At 29.0% G+C, this 18797-nt stretch overlaps 2 long non-coding RNA genes across 2 annotated transcripts; one reads left to right on the plus strand and one right to left on the minus strand.

Moving 5' to 3' along the window:
* Positions 1-855: 855 nt before the first annotated feature.
* LOC138347897 (uncharacterized) lies at positions 856-1817 on the minus strand. Its single transcript, XR_011220458.1, has 2 exons — positions 1052-1817; positions 856-973 (listed from the first exon to the last, which is right to left on the minus strand). It is a non-coding gene; the product is annotated as an uncharacterized lncRNA (long non-coding RNA).
* A 10928-nt stretch (positions 1818-12745) lies between these two features.
* On the plus strand, positions 12746-15668 carry LOC104646835 (uncharacterized). Its single transcript, XR_741019.4, has 2 exons — positions 12746-13519; positions 14461-15668. It is a non-coding gene; the product is annotated as an uncharacterized lncRNA (long non-coding RNA).
* Positions 15669-18797: the final 3129 nt, after the last annotated feature.

Raw genomic sequence — 18797 nt, forward strand, 5'->3', positions numbered from 1 at the left:
ATTTAAAATACACTATTAAATAGTGAGAAGAGATAAAAGATACTTTCCAAAGTTCTGTATTATAACACCAATTCGATCAAAGTTCAGATATATTTCAGACCTTTTTTTCCTATAAGAAATAATCAAAAATTATTTTTACCTGAATAATGTTCCATATGACAAGAGCAAAGAATGCAAATACAAACAAGAAGCAACCAAGAACCCAATTCTCATGTGTTAGAAGTGATGATGAAGAAGTGCGGTGACGTGGCAAGATGAAGAAAAGATGGAGAATGCTGCTTCACAACTGGACCTTTATAGAAAGTCATTGCTAATATTCCCATTATTGATAATAAGCTCTCAATCACTCTTACTATACTTCCTTGCCTCTTTAAGTCAATCCTTATTTTCCTACAAAAGAATTAAAATATTTTATATTTCGATTTGGGATGGTGTTGATTCATCATGATGGTGGTTTTGGGAAGTATTTTAATTATTATATAATGATTGGTAGTAGTGATCAATTGTGGTTGATAATTAGTGGGGAATGATATAGATAGTTAATAGCGGTGGTGAATGATAATGTCGTTTAATGTTGATAAATAATAGTAATTATATATTATTGTAATTAGTAGATGCAATAATAATAGTGAGAAAATTTTTTTTAACAATGGAATAACACTAAAATTGAATTCAGAAAATCTTTATTCGCGCCAATATCATATTAAAGTATATAATTCATCTCATCAATAGAATTGTAAACAATCTTGACCTAATAACATAGTTAGAAGTACTAGCTAATGGTAAAAAATAATTGTTTCTATATATTGAAATTCCAATCAAGAGGTCATAAGATGATTATGTTTTTAGAGAGAACCTGAGAATAATTGCAATAATGAAAGAGAAAGTAGGTATCATGTTGGCTGCACCACGTGCTACTATTGGAGAACTATAACTTAGTCCCGCAAATGCAAGATTTTGAGCTATTGTTACCCTGCATGTATCATTATTAATTTCAAATGACTAACAATAATAGTCAAGATCAAAATTAAGAGAGTTTATAAATACTTACCCTACTAAACCAAGGAAGAAGGCACGCAAAACAAGGGGAACGTAAATAATGGCTCCTCAGTCCTGTAATTATAAATTACTAATCAACACGAGATACATTTTATTTATCTATGGAGAAGAAATAACTATGAATATATTTATGTCGTACTCGTTATTTCTATGGAAAAAGATAGAGAATGGAATAAGAAGTATAAAGCTAAGAGCATTTGTATAAACGACAAACACAAAAGTGGTGCTTGCCATAATCGTCAAGAAAATGGTGCAAGCTTCTATTATGATCATGGATGTACATGGCAACATGTCTCCTATGACAACCTTCACACCCATCTCTCTTTTTATTCTTATGTGTATTCTTATGTCAACATTTCTTACATATTTGTGGAGGCAAGGCACATCAATTCAATTTTTTGATGTATATGAAAAAGTAATAGAAAAGGCAAGGCAACCTTTGATGGAAGTGATAAGCTACTTGGAAATAAGGATTAGCTAATTGAGTGACCCAAGCATGGCATGGAAGGGGGATGCAATAATTGTTTAATGATATTAATTCATTTTTTATTTAAGAAAATTTCTCCATATGTAGACCTATTTGTCATAGGTGGACTATGAGAGTAGGTATTAGCCAAGAATTAGATTTGTCCTTGGTGTTCTAAATTATTTTACGGAAAATACCTAAGTACCCCTCAATGTATGTCCGAAATCCCAGAGACACACTTATACTATACTAAGGTCCTATTATCCCCCTGAACTTATTTTATATGTAATTTTCTACCCCTTTTTAGCCTATGTGGCACTAGTTCAGAAAAAAAGTCAACCATCGTTGGACCCACAAGATAGTGTCACGTAAGCTAAAAAGGGGTAAAAAATTATTAATAAAAGAAGTTCAGGGGGTTAATAAGACCTTAGTATAGTATAAGTGTGTCTCTGAGATTTCGGGCATAGGTTGAGGGGGTACTTGAGCATTATCTCATTATTTTATGTAGTATAATAAGAAACAACTATATAAGGTTTGTTTATGTGGCTGGCATTGATTGACAAAGGCCCCAGTTTGACTTGTTAATGAACTCCCAGTGACGTTAGCGGACCCGATATATCAACGGAAAAAGGCGTAAAATGTTCTTGAGGTATTTGAACGGTATAAAATTATCATTTATCCATTTATTGATTTCAAAATTCTGTTCTCATCAATTTATTGGCTGCAAAATACTTTTGTCATTTGTCTTTGGGTTCAAAATTGACCACTTATTTAACTATTTTAAATTTCAATATTTTTAATACGTAGCACTTAACTATATGTTGTAATTGAACTTATTAATATAATTTATAAACCAATTCACTACCCACCCATTATTAATAAAACATCATCCAATTAACAACTCACCCCATTATAAATGCAACAAGATGAAAGCTACTTTCAATGGGTATTTCCAAAAATTTGAGGCTAAAATGTCTATAGAAGTACATTATCATACATTTAAGTCCTCAATCAAAACATATTATAATTCAAGTGTCTAAATAAAAATTGCTGATAAAGTTAAAAGTCTGAGTATATATATGTTCATCTTAATTAGTCATTCGTCTCAATTATGTGATATTACTTAATAGATAATCTTTTAAAATAATATATTAAAATTTTAATATTTAAAATACATAATAAATATTTATAAAATTATATTAAAAAGTGCATGAATTAATTTGGGATGTACTACTTTTATCTTAATCATAAATTTCGAATTCAAGCTTCAAAGAGAATCCTATTGAAAGTGTCATCAACCTAAATTTAATTGGAGCTTCAACTAGGACTTGAATAATTTTGAATTTCATTTTCAGGTATATGTAATTTAATCGTTTTTAGTAGTGCTTAGGACGATTTTGATATCAGAATTAGTTTATTAATCGGGTGGGGTTTAACTAGTAATGGGTGGGTACGTAGTGGGTTGGTCTATAAATGAAATTGATAAATTAAATTATATCCAATAGTTGAGCGTCAAGTATTTTTTAATAATATTTACATAATTTAACATTAAAATCGTTAAATAAGTGATCAATTTTGAACTCAAAGGTGAATGATAATAGTATTTTGGAACCAATAGGTGGATGAGAAAGATATTTTGGAGGCAATAGGTGGATGGAGAGTAATTTTATATCATTCTAAATACTTCAAGAATATTTTAAGCCCTTTTCCAAAAAAAATATAATTATGATTTTTGTATGATTAATATTTTCACACCTAAAATATATATTTACTAGTTCCAACTGTGACCTTGAAAGAACTATTACTATCTTCAAAAGGTAAAATTTCCAAAAGCAAATAACAACTATTCACTAGAATCAATTATCAATGAGCGGAATAATCCTACAAAAGATTAAAAGTTGATTTTGAATAGACATGTCTATTGTATAAAAGCGAATAAATAACAAAAAGAAATGGAATAAAGCAGGCAAAAGTACATAGTACATATCGAAGGGTAGAGATCGGATGATAACAATAAGACCAATAATAAAAACTTTTGAAAATAAATTTAGATTAATATTTTTGAATATCTAAATAGAAGTCAATGAAAATATATTTAGGTTAAAAAAGTTAAAAGTTTGAATATAAACCAATAGTTAGTATTGTTTTAGAGTATGATGCAAACAAAAAAAAAATTTATTGTTATTCTGTCTTTTTTATATTAAAAAATTATCATTTATCAATTTTCTATACCAATTCTCTAAAAAAATTTTAAAAAATATAAATTATCATTTGGCAATTTTTTATTTCTTATAAAAGAACTTCAATATTTTTATCGGAAATTAATTTCAAAAACATAGTGTTAAGAGTGAATTTCCCGCAGCACGAGAACTGAATGACATTACTGGGTGCAAGGAAACCAGAGTCACCCTCCTCATTATGGTAGAGGGTTCACAGAAAATTTATTTATACGTTCCATTTTATATTTTAGCACGTATATAGAATTTATAAAAAAGTCAATAAGTTTGTTCAAACTCTTTTTTGTTATCGTAGCTTCACCCCAATATGAATAAAAATAAAAAAATAATATCATGAATTAAAATATTAAATTATTTTATTCTTATATATTGAAATATTTGACTTCAATGTGTAAGAAACTTTTGAATTATTTATACCACAAAGTAATATTAGTGATACCAACTCGATGTGGTACGACAACAACCTCTTAACTCTTCCCGAAAATTCCTGTAAGAAGGATATATTAAAATGGAAAACGGCCACAGGATATATTTAAACTGTCATAAAAAGTCGAAATATATCCAGCATTCGTTCCATCTTTTTGGTCCTTATTTAACAATACTTCTTTTTAAATTATTATTATTATTATTATTATTATTGTTGTTGTTGTTATTGTTGTTGTTGCTACATGGCATTTTTATTGAATAAAATTAAATCTCAACTCAAATTAAATTCTTCCCCGAACCACCCATAGCCCCATAGATTTTATCACAATCTGAATTGGAAATGACAAAGTTAGACCCATTTTATAAGTTTGCTTGCCTATCGCAATACGTAAAAAAGCTTTATGGAGAAAAAGTGTTTCTAATTGACAGTATGTTTGATATGAAAATATTTTTGGAAAATGCTTTTAAATTTTTTTATTATGTTTGGTTGGATAAAATGTTCTGAAAAATATTTTTCAAACTAATTTTTCTCAAATTTACGAAAAATGACTTCCCTTCAAAAATGAAGAAAAATATTTTCTAAAACTCTCCTCCAACTTCATTTTACAATTTTTTATATGAAAAAATAAATTTCAAGTTTGTTTTTTTAAAAATATCTTTTCAATTTAGCTAATTATTTTCTTTTGGTAAAAATAAGATATTATTTCAAAAATACATTTTATTCATAAACTAAACACTAAAAAATATTTTTTACTCAACAACCAAACATGAGAAAATAAGTTAAAAATCTACTTTAAAAAACATTTTCATTTAAAACATTTTCATTGATACCAAAATACCCAAAGTATATTTTAAAAGGTATGATCCCTTCAAAAATTTACCGCTCAGTCACAAGTCATGCAATAGTGTCATTTTATTTCTCAAAAGAGATCAAACTATACGATGCAAAGTCAAACTTTAATTTCGGTGCTACGTATATGTATAAAGTGAGTAATGTTGTAAAATAATGACAATATCACGTGGAGCCTACCAAATAGTGAGTTACATCACTTGTAATGTTGCAAGCAAATGTGCATGTCATGTGGACATCATCAACACTTGGCAAAAACTAACTAAGTTGTACATTTTTAATTACTACTATAAATAGATATTACATTTACAAATATATGAGATTGATAAGATTAAAAAGACATCACTCCCTTCATTACTTTTCCTTTTTTAATTGTGTTAATTTTGAGTTTGCTAAGTCTTTATTTTATAACACGTTATTAGCACGAGACTGTCAACTTAAGCTAGTTCAAATAGGCAAAAAAGGTATGAATTTTATTTTTTTCTAAAAGAAAAAAAATGTCTAATATTTCTAAACTTAAATTTGTTGCCTTGGATATATCGGACAAAGTATACTCATCCTGGATATTAGATGATAAAGTCAACCTGGATGCAATGGGTCCGGTAGAAACCATCAAAGATAATAACCAGATATCCAGTCAAGAACGTGCAAAAGCTATGATATATTTCTCCGTCATCATCTTGAAGAAGGGTTGAAAATGCAATACCTCACTATTAAAGACCCCCTTGTACTATGAAAAAATTTGAAAGATAGATATGACCATCTGAAGTTGGTGATTCTTCCACAAGCGCGTCATGGTTGGTTTAATCTGAGATTATCAGACTTTAAAAGTATAACTGCATATAATTCTTCCATATATAGAATTATATCACAGTTAAATTTATGCGGAAAAGAGATCACTGAACCTGATAAGCTTGAGAAAACATACTCAATATTTCCGGCCTCGAGTATGCTACAAGAGAAATATCGAGAAATAGGTTTCAAAAAATATTTTGAATTACTTTTACATCTTCTTATTGCTAAACGACATAACGATTTATTGATAAAAAATCATAAAAGTCGGCCCTTTAATTCTATGTCACTCCCTGAAGTGAATCACACAAATTATCACCAACAAGAAAAAGGTCATGGCTCCGGTCATGATCGTGATCGTGATCATGAAATAAATTATTATCATGATAATCGTCTTGCACCTAAAAAATGACCAATAGTATAAAAGGAAGGGTGAAAGACAAGAAGTGATACAAATAAAAATTCAAAAAGTGTTTGTCATAGATGTGGAGGAATGGGGCACTGGCTGCGTAATTGCCGGTCATCTAAGTGTTTGGTTCATTTCTATCAGGCATCCTTAAAAAAGGTGATAATAAACCAGAAGCAAACTTTATCTTTGAAGATAATGTTGAGCCTATTTATAAGATGAATAATAATGCAGGAGTAAATGTTGAGCCTATGCAACTAGATGTAGTTGATTTCTTTGTATTCCCCGAAGAAAAAACGATCAATGACGATCCCATGATAAATTAGATAATTTTTTTTCTATTTGTTTGCATTAGTTGGTATATTTGTGTTTTTCTAATCCTTGTAAATTTAATAGCCCTGTTTAATTGTAATGTTTTACTTTGTTTACATCTGTTTTGGAAGAAAATATGGATATGCCTCAAACTTTATTTGGATCAATGATCAACCATGAAAATATTTGTGTAATTGATAGTGGAACAACACACGTCATATTCAAAGATGAGAAATACTTCTCTCACTTACTTAGAAGAAAAGGAAATGTTTTACTATAATTTCTGGTAGTTCGAACTTAATAGGAGTCTCCGGAAGAGTTAATACTCCTGCCTAAAGGGACAAAATTTGTTATAGAAGATGCATTGTTCTCTTCTAAATCCCCAAGAAACCTTTTAAGTTTTAAAGATATTCGCCAAATGGATATCATATTGAGACAATAAATAAAATGAATATTGAATACCTTGACTTTACCAAGATTGTCTCAAATCATAAATATGTGTTAGAGAAATTATCAACTTTATCTTCTGACTTATATTATGCAAAAGTAAGTACTGTTGAAGCACATTCTATCGTAAATACAAAGTTTATTGACTTAAAAATATTTGTACTTTTTGGCATGACAGAATGGGTCATTCTGGATCAATAATGATGAGACGAATCATTGAAAACTCAAATAAGACATCAATTAAAGAACCTGAATATTCTTACGCGTGATGAATTTTCATGTGTTGTTTGTTGTCAAGGCAAATTTATTACTAGACCATCACTAATAAAGGTTAACATTGAATCTCCTCAATTTTTAGATCGTATACATGGGAATATCTGTGGACCTATTCACCCATCTAGTGGGTTTCTTAGATATTTTATGGTCTTAAGATGCATCTTCAAGATGGTATCATGTGTGTCTCTTATCATCTCACAACCAGCCATTTGTAAAATAATTGACACAAATAATACGATTAAGATGCAATTTCTAGATTATCCCACTAAGGTAATTCGCCTTGATAATTCAGATCTCAAGTTTTTAATAATTATTGCTTATAAATAGGGATAAAACTTGAACATTCTGTAGTTCATGTCCATACTCAAAATGGTTTTGCCAAGTCATTTATTAAGCGCTTACAATTGATAGCAAGACCTTTACTAATGAAAAGTAAGTTACCCACTACTATTTGGGGTCATACTATCTTACATGCAACATCACTTGTTCATCTCAGACCGATTCACTATAATAAATACTCTCCGTCACAATTAGTATTTGATCACGAACCAAATACTATTCATCTACAAATTTTTAGATGTGTTGTATATGTGCCAATAGGACCACCTCAACGCATTAAGATGAGCCCTGAAAGAAGGTTAGGAATATATGTTGGGTTTGATTCACCCTCCATAATTCTCTACCTTGAGTCACTGACAAGAGATTTATTTACCGCAAGATTTGCAGATTGTCAATTCGATGAAATAAATTTTTCCCAATTAGAGGGAGAGAAAAAGGAACTTAAAAGTGAAATTGCATGGAAAGTTTCATCATTATATTATTTTGATCCACGTTCCCCTATGCGTGAAAAGGTGTTCCAGAAGATCATCTATTTGCAAAACATAGCAAATCAAATGTCAGACACATTTACTTATTTGAAAAGAATAGCAAAGTCACATACTCATGAAGTAAATGTGTTCATCCGAATTGACGTCCCAAAAGGACCATCTACAAGTGTCGTGACTTCTGAATCACAAACACTCTTGAAGCGTTGAATATCATTGGGTTCAAAGGAAAAATAGCTTTAAAAAAGAAGTATGAAAAATGACACTACAAAAAAATCTCACGAAGAGATTTAAGATCTGAATAATCATGATACTCTGAAGAGATCAGTGAACCCGAGACTCAAGTGAATGAAGCACTTTCAACCAGTTCTACGGGTGATGGAATAAGTTTAGAATAATCAAAATCATAGTTTATAATGTTTTTGCATATAATATTGCACATAACATTATGCAAGACAGAGAGGAACTTGAACCCTTATCTGTTGAAGAATGTCAAAGAATATATGATTTGCCAAAAAGGTAAAAGGCAATTCAATCAGAATTAGACTCACTTGCTAAACGTGAGGTTTTTGGACCTGTAGACCAAACTTAAATGGTGTAAAATCGATTGGCTGAGAAATTGAAATGAGAGAAACGAAATTGAAAGATACAAGGCACGCCTTGTTGCGCAAGAATTCTCTCAACGACCTAATGTCGACTATGAATAAATGCAATAACTTTTCAATATCTCATTAGTTTAGTTGTTCATGAAAATCTTGAAATATATCTGATGGATGTGGTTACAACTTATATTTACAGTTCACTTGATAATGAAATTTATATGAAAATTCCAAAAGAACTTAAAATTTATGAAGCATATAGTTCAAAATCTCGGTAAATGTGTTCAATCAAATTACAAAAGTCATTATACGACTTAAAACAATCAGGGCGCATGTGGTATATTTGTCTCAGTGCTTACTTGATAAAATAAGATTATATAAATGATGACATCTGTCGCTGCATTTTTATTAAGAAAAAAATGTCAGGAATTGTTATTCTTGCAGTTTATGTTGATGACATTAATCTCATCGAAACTCCAAAAGAGGTTCAAAAGGCAATTAAATATCTAAAGAATGAATTTGAGATGAAAGACCTTGAAAAGAAAAAAACTTTTTCTTGGCTTACGAATTGAACATTTAGAAGGCGAGTCTGTTAAAGAATGACAAAAGTCCCACATCGGTGATCAATGAGATGGGTGAACTCTTTATAAGGCTTAGGCAATCCTCCTCCCTTTGAGCTAGCTTTTGGGGTGTGAGTTAGGCCTAAGACCTAATTTCACATGGTATCAGAGCAAGGCCCGTCTCACCCGATGTTGGGGCTCCCCAAAATTTAAAATTGCCCATGCACCAGATGCTAGGCACTGGGCGTGAGGTGGGGTGTTAATGAATGACAAAAGTCCCACATCGGTGATCAATGAGATGGGTGAACTCTTTATAAGGCTTGGGTAATCCTCCTCCCTTTGAGCTAGCTTTTGGGGTGTGGGTTAGGCCTAAGACCTAATTTCACAGAGTCTTCATCCATCAATCTGTCTATACTGAGAAAATCTTGAAACGATTTTACATGGATAAAGCACATCAATTAAGTACTCCAATGATTGTACTATCACTTGAAGTGAGTAAAGATCCATTCCAACCTCAAGTAGAGAATGAGAAACCTCTTGGTCCTAAAGTAGCTTATCTTAGTGCAATTGGCGCACTTATGTATCTTGTTAATTCTGCGAGATCTGACAAAGCATTTTCTGTTAATTTTTGTTAAGAAGATTTAGTTCTTCTCCTACTTTAAGACATAGAAATAGAGTTAAACATACATTATGATATCTAAAAGGGACTAATGATATAGGTATGTTTTATACTAACAAAGATAGTGCAATTCTTGTTGGTCATGCAATGCAAGTTATTTATATGATCCACATAAAGCTCGATCTCAAATAGGCTATCTGTTCACATATGGAGGTACTGCTATATGATGGTGATCTACGAAGCAGTCTATAGTTGCTACTTCTTCAAATAATGCTGAGATAATAGTCATTTATGAAGAAAGTAGAGAATGTGTATGGTTGAGATCAGTGATACATTTCATCAAAGAAAGATGTGGTTTGAAGTGTGATGTCACGGTTCCTACAGTGCTCTTTGAAAATAATGTTGCATGTGAGGCTGCACAACGAAAAGGGATGTACCGGTACCGTTTTGATTCGTCCCGGTTCGGTTGCCTACGGGACGGAATGAGACATCTAGAATCGGGACACCAAATAAAACGGAATCGAGGTTTGATACTGGTGTACCAGTACCGAATTATTTTTGTTCCAATCCGGTCTGATCTGGTTCCATTTAATTAATAATTATTTATTAATTTATATTATATATTTATTAATTAATTTATATTATATATTTATAAATTATATTTTATATTTTATATTAAATAATAAATACTACCCAAGTAACCCAACTATCTCCTATTAGTATTACATTAATATTACATTCGAGACTTAATTGAAAGAGAACCCTTCCTAGAAGGTGATTGCGTAAACTATGCACTCTACTAGTAGTTGTAAATTGAAATTGTAATTTATAATACAAATTTAAATAAATTAAGTTGATATTATTTAATTTGTTAATTTTTTATCTTATTTATATTTAATTTTCAAATTACATATTTAATTTATTTAAATTAAATTACAAGTTATATATATTACTTACAAATTATAACATATTAGTAAATAATAAGTAATAATTTATAAACTTCAAAAGATTTAAATCTTGAAAACTTAATTAGACTTGACTTGCAAATTTAATAAGTAAATTTTTTATAAAAAATATCTTTAAAATAACTTAGGTAAAAAATTACATTATAAATTTAAAAACTATTAATTTAAAATTAGAAAAATAAGAAAAAATTATTCATATTTTCGTAATTCAAAAAAAATATTTTTTAAAATAACTAGATGTGTCATCTCGTTTATCCCATCCCGTTTCATTTCGGTTCCATCACGGTATATAGTAGAACGAGACAGAATCAAGTATTCATCCCGGTAATTCCGATCTGGTTCATTACGGTACCGATCAACGAAGATCAACTTGTCCCATTCCATTCCGATACCGATTTGTTCCGGTTCGGTGGTCCCGTTCCGCTCCATTGTCCGGTCTTAGTTGAATGCATAACTCAACTAAGAGGATGCTCCATAAAAGGAGATTGAACGAAGCATATTTCATCGAAATTATTCTTTACACATGATCAAGAATGGTGATATTGGTGTACAACAAATTCGTTCAAGTGATAATACAACAGATTTATTCACTAAATTTTTGCTAGCCTCAACTCCTGAGAAGATCGTGCAAAAGATTGGAATACGAAGACTTAAGCATTTGAATCATAGTCTTTATCAGGGAAATAAAATACACGTTACCCTCTTTTTTTCTTAGTCTAGATTTTGTCTCACTGAGTTTTTCTAGAAAGATTTTTAATAAGGCAACAATTAAAGCGTATTGTGAATATCTATGTATATTTGTTATCAACTTTTCATTTATATAGACATACAAGAGGGAGTGCTGTAAAACAATGACAATAACATGTGGACCCCACCAAAATAGTAACTTACATCACTTGTAATGTTGCAAACAAATGTGCATGCCATGTGGACACCATCAACACTTTGACAAAAAGTAGCCAAGTTACACATTTCTAATTACTAAATATACTATAAATCGATAGTACATTTACAAATGTATGAGATAAATAAGACTAAAAAGACATTACTCCCTCCATTATTTTTCTTAGTGTGTTAATTCTAAATTTGCTAAGTAATTATTTTATAACAATTAGGGAAAAATCTAATGAGTTAGAATTTAATTTAATTTAATAATAATAATAATAATAATAATAATAATAATAATGGACTATTAATTTTTAAGAGTAAAAATAGATCAAAAATATGAATAAGGGATGTTTTAAATTCTGAATAAAGGAAATATTCTTTTCAAATAGTTTGAATGTAATTTTGATCATTTTCTCATTCAAAATTACTCAAGTCTATATTATCTAAAATGAAACCAAACACTATTTTGTACAATGTTTTGTATATCCTAGTTGATTTTAATCAAAGAAATAATCCAATTATTATTTACTCTCCTTAATTTAAACTCCCCATGGTAATCTATAAAAGTTAATGCAGCTAGTAATAAAGATTAGGTATGTTGAATTCGATTAATTTGTGAAAATTTTACACAAAATTTATAGTGTTAAAAGCTATAACATTAAGATTTTATTTCTGTTTTTTTTTTAAATTATAAAATTTCTTAAATTTTGGTGGAATTCTAGTACATGTTGATATATTATGTTCCGAATTCGAATACATTTTCTGAAAGTTCTGATACATCACATCTCAATTTTGAATATATCACTCAATATTTAGACTAATTTAGATAGTTTGCTCAACGTCTAGATGCATCGCATATATCTTGATACATCGATATAACGCGTTAAGTAATGTATTTGATCAATATATCACTTGTAGTAATGTGTATATATATCCAAAAATAGGAGAGAGTAGGCATTTTGTAATTTTTGTATGATTAGAAGTTTTAAAAATCATGATAAATAAATTGTGCCCTTAGATAACTTTTCCATAGGCTAATTAGTAATTAAGTTGTCGTTTGCTAGATTACTCATATAATATATAAGAAAATTATTAAATAGAGTATATTAATAATATTGAATCAATAGTGAAATTAGTTATATTGATGTTATCTTTATTCCCTATTTAATTTATTGTATCACGAATAATTACTCTATATTTTTAATATATGAGAAAACTACGTAAATTAATATGTGATGGCAATGTATTTCTGCATACAAGTATTCACAAGCTATTGATCTATACACACAAGCAACTGAATTGAACAATGAGAATATTGCATATTGGGCTAATTGTGTGCTTTCTCGCACTAAATTGGAGGAATGGCAGAACAACACAGGACACACGAAATAAATAGCTATTGAATTGACTCTAAAGATTCATAAATTAATTTTATGTTTTATACTGAATCTAGTCTCTAAATAAATTAGTATCTGGTACAACTTAAGAGTGGGAGCGAGAAAAAAGTGCGCTGAAACACACATTAAGAAAATTAAAAAATAAAGTTGAAAGATATATTTTCTCTAAACCTCATCAGGCATCAAATGTAACAATTAAAATTCTTAAAAAATAAAACAAAAACTCTTTGTTTTAAAACATATATAGTGTTGTGCCCTAGCAGCAACTTTGTGCAAATCACTACTCTCAACTAACATTCAGCAAAGAATGGAGTTTGTAGTAGTCACGGCAGCTACCCCAAGACAGAGAAAGCACAACAGTTCGCCCAAATCTATTTTCGTCTTCTCTAATCTTGGGTATGTCTCCTCTTCTGCAAGTTTAACTTTTTCTTTTCTAAATTTTCTTTACTACTTGCTTTGCCAAAGTAACTCTCAATCTTCTTCTTCTCTTGCACAATCTGTAGATAATTTGTTTGTGCAATTATTTCAATATTATTTATTTAGGAATCCTATTTGAGGGAGTAGTCGTTTTTTTAAAAAGGAAATTTGTACAATATATGAAATATTGCCGAGTTGGAATTCCTAGTTTGACTGTGTATGCTGTTTGGCTTGATCAAATATAAATTTTTGTTACTTCTTGTTATATTTCGCAGTAATGTTAATCTCATGAAATTCCACTGCTATGTTCTTGTCGTTGTTGAAACTTTATTCCTAATCTATTATATTCAATTAGCAATTTGATTTGCAACTACTTCAAGTTCGTCTCTTGTCAACTTCAAACAATATATCTTCTTTCCTCTTCAATTTACTACATCTACTCTTACTATTATTAAAGTTTGAAAAAACTAATACAAATTTACCAGAGTATATATATTAAGTAGAATATTATATTGTTTTTTAATGATGATAAGATTCTCTGTCACTGTTGTTGAAGTCTTTTTTAATGGAAGTTCGTGGCTAATCACAAATTTAAGCCAACTCTCAGCAGAAATGTTGTAGCTTTTCAAAAAAAAAAGAAAAGGAAAGTTAAAAGAGATGAGTATATATGACTTCATAAGTGTGAATCTAATTAGATTCTTAAAATCAAATAAGTCTTTTGTTGTAGCGGATAAATCATCTCAAGTGTTTTATACTAATTATAATTCCCTAAAAGATTGTGATGTAGTGAAGAAGACTCCACCTTGTGATTCAAGTTGTTGATGATGTTGTAAATGACTTAGAAAATCTTTCACAAAATAAACGAAAGAAACTAATGATGTATAGTATTTCCTATTAATTAATATGTCTGTTGTTGATAGGCATGCCATTATTATCGAACATGCTACTTGTTGAGGGAAAAGTCGGGAGACTGATTCTCCTTTGCTATCCTCCATGTATAATTTCTTGCTATTCAAATTTATTCTCACACCATAGTAGTATAGTTGCTTTCTCCAGGCACTATTTATACGGGATGAGAACAAAGACTTCCAAACCTTACCATGTCTTCTAATTGAGGAAAGGGAGTGATACCTCAGAATTATGTGGTTCTTGAGAATATGAAAGTTAATACTCTATAAATGAAGTTATATAGTACACCCAAAGAGATGAGACAAGTAAATTTTTTCTTATCTATTTAGATTTTAAGTCAACTTCTTGATTGTTTCTGCTATTTCATATTATGTTTCTTTTACATTTCTCAAGTATTTGCAGATTACGCTTTGCTCTAATTTGCTTTTTTGTTCATGTTTGGTTGTTCTTTCATGGAGAGTATAAGGATTCCGGAATAGCACGATACTTTTCTAGTCCAACATTTTCTATCCAAACTCGAACTTCTGCTCATTTAAACTAAAATTTTCTTCTGTTCTAGTTTAAGTTTAATTCATTCCAAGACTCGTGCTCGTTTAAATCTCTCTTTTTGTACTTGTGTAAGCTCTGTTTCTTTGCATGATTGGTTTTATTAAGACTTTCTTGTTCATATGCACTCTTTACGTCATTAACAATTTCAACAGAATGACAACTTACGTATTCTGCTAACAAAGTAAGTGATCATATACCCTTATTGATTTACGTATAGTCATTTCAATGGTTATTGCATAATTGAACTATTAGGAAACCACTAAGATGGTCGATCATGTTTGAGTGCTTTCTTCCCTTGGTCCTTTGTTGGGTGATTTTATCCTCTCAACTGGGGGTTGTGTGATTACCTGTAGCCTTTGACTCTCAGTTATTGAACCAATGCTTTATAGCTCAAGTTATTTGTGTCATGATGCGTATCTTTGCTTGACTGTTGTGAGAAAAATTTAATGATGTTATTGAAAGAAAAAAATGTAGATCCCCAACTATATACATAGTGAAACATCTAATAAAAAAACTAGATCCCTGTTAATAGGTATGATCATTGGGCAAGAATCATTTGGATCTGATTCATGATACATACCTGAAGTTGATTCCTCTGTATTTTACTTCCTACAAAACTATATGTACTCGTCTTTTTCATCTATTTTTTATACAGTACAATTGCAGGTTACCTTATCTTCTTCTGTTTTTTTAAAATTTTTTTTATATACAGTTGCACAAACGCCTTCTTCTATTTTCTATTTTCTATTTTCTAAGTATTTGCGCGATAGACATTTTCCCGTCGCGATAGACCATTTGGGACAAGTTTTGGACTTATAGGGACTAAATTTCCCTTCGAGACTGATTTTCTTATAGTAACATTTATCAAATTACTACAAACACTATCTCTAAATAAAAGAATCGTATTCATATTTATTATAACTAATTTTCTTTTCTTGTATCAAAATTACTTTTTATTTTTATTTTTTCCGTATTTGGTGAAGGAATATATTTGTTACGTTTAATAAAGAGAGTATTGAGTCTTATTTAACTTATGAAGGTTAAAAAAATATAAACAATTCTGATATTATTTGATTAGAAATATAATAAAAATTTATAAAATTGTGAATTCTTTTTGCGTTTATGATTGTATTATAATTAATTATAAAATAACAGTACAAATTTAACATAATACATGTAATTAAGTTATGAAATGATTATACCTTATGATAAGTATAAATGTGTACGAGCAAAATACTCAAAAGTAAGAATTTAAATTAATTGAAAGAGTTTAACGTCTCTAGTCAAATACAATAAAAATTAAATTTTATTGAGTTTCCGAATTTCTACAATAAAAAATAAAAAATATAATGTAATCAAAGAGACGATATTTTTAAATTAAAAGGTATTTTAAAATACCTCTATATTGAACCACTTTTTATCGAGAATACCAGTCTCGAACCCTCAATCAGTGATCAGGAGAAACTCCTCGATCAGTCAATCACTGTGTCAAAGAAGGTCAGTGTTAATTTAACAATAAATAAATCATTTATATCTATTTAATACATAAAATGGGTAAAGTTAATAATATTTAATTACTCAAAAATACGTCCAAAATATTTTAATTGCCCAAGTAAATAAGCCTGCAAATATTCTGACATTCATATTTCAACAGAATTTCAATGCTTCGGTTAATTTCATCAATAAATAAGAAAGAAAATAGAAAAGAATTACCGTTTTCATTATTTGAAATGACAAAAAGAAAAAATGTTTCTTTTCTAATCAATTTTTAGTTTATCTTGGTATTATAAAAAGTAGGTCCTTAAATCTAATAAATTCATACGGCACAGACACATATATTTGAGTAAGGTATCGATGAAACCTAACTGTACATTTCAATATGTTGTTTATTGTGTTTCAGTTACTATACTGTTTTGTTAGTGTTACCTTCCTTTCTAAATGCTATATAGTACACATTTTTCTTATTAGTTATCAATTCTTTCATTATCATATTTCTTTTTTTTTTTTAACTATTTTGATTTGTTGTGTTTAAATTACGTAAAAAAATTTCAAAAACAAAACATAAACTACTATTGTTTTTTAATTGTACTTGTGAATTCAAATGGAAACACTTCAAGCACAGTACCCAAGAATGTGTTGGGTTATGAAATTAGGGTGCGGAAGCTTGCAATAACAATTGAAGATCATAGACATGATAAATCAGACGATACATAAATCTATACTAAAAATATATTATTATTATTATATGATATGACTAATTGGATACATAATTAAAAAATAATTTTAAAAAGACATTAAAATTGTAGAGAGTAAAATTTTTCATAAACAAAAGTCTCTAAACGACTAAATTGTGGATGTTTTTGTGCTCTTGGTATGAAGAGGATTCTTCAATTTATAGATCTCTTAACATTTTTTCCAAGAAAACAATAAACCAAATATGAAAGAATAATATATTTTCTTTTCATTACAAGTAGAATATTTATGCTAATGTTTTGTCATTTTTTTTTTGAAGAAAAATAAATTTCAAATAAGATAAGAAAATTAGTGCAAAACTCTAACAAAATGTAATTGCTTTTGAGTACAACTTGTATTGCTGCTTACTCATATAATTAAGATCTATTAATTTTTGAGGCGTGTCTACTAAGAATAATAAATCAAGAATTACAATCACCATTTTATATTAATTTCACTTTTTCATACTCGATGTAAGGCGTGATTTATTTGTTAATCAAGATTAGTTTACCTCAAACGGATTCAATCTTACGTATGAACGAGATGTAAATGTATGTTTTCCTATGGATCTCCTAAAGCAATATGAATTAAAAATAATAAATCTACATTTTTTCACATGTGTCAGAAATCATATTTAGTAAAATAATCGATCCTTTTAACGATTGAAATCGATTGTGGTCAGTTTCACTACTTCTTTAGTTGTCGTCTCTAATTTCTCAATCACAATTACTAATACAAGAAAGTCACTCTTGTCACATCCCTTTTTTGCGCAGCGGCGTAAGAATTTTTCCAATTTAAGTGACGTTATTAATTAAGGGATTATTTAAATTTTTTCAGAGTCGCCACTTGGAATTGAGTTATGGTGTTCCAAGTCACCTTTTTTGTTTAATCCCTAATAAGAAAGAAATGACTCTTTGTTTGGTCTGCGAACCAGTTCGGGTAAGGAATTCTGTTGACCGAGGGAAGGTATTAGGCATCCCTCGAGTCCCGCGGTTCTAACACGGTCACTTTATGGAGTTTTATGACTTAAACTAATTTTTTGAATATTCTATTGTTAAAACAAATGTATTTACCCTCATTCTTTGATTTATTTAAATATATTAAAAACTATCTTATTTTATTAATCTATGCTCTTTAATTAAAAATATATATACGCATATAAATTAAATCAAACAAAGCAGAATAAAATAAGATATTCTTTATTTTACTTTTTCTTTTGTTATTATTATTAATTTTTTTAATTATTTTTTTTTACGTTTCTTTTTTTTTCTCTTTTTACCTTTTCATCTTTTACTATTATTATTATTTATTGTTATTATTATTTTTTTTTATACTTTCAAGGTTTTATTTGTTTTTTTTATTTTACTTAATTTTTTTTGTTTGGACAAAGAAACTTTCAAGAATTTTTTTTTCTTTCCTCTTCAATTGCATGTTTTTTTTAATATTATTTTTATACTTCTTTTTCTTTTATTTATTTTTATTATTTTATTTTTTTGTTTTTTGTTTTTCTTTCATTTTTATTCGATTTTTTTTACGTCACTAACATTAAATGAACATCCTACTAACT

Source organism: Solanum lycopersicum, chromosome 4, assembly GCF_036512215.1.
Source record: "Solanum lycopersicum chromosome 4, SLM_r2.1".
In the NCBI taxonomy this organism is placed as follows: domain Eukaryota; kingdom Viridiplantae; phylum Streptophyta; class Magnoliopsida; order Solanales; family Solanaceae; genus Solanum; species Solanum lycopersicum.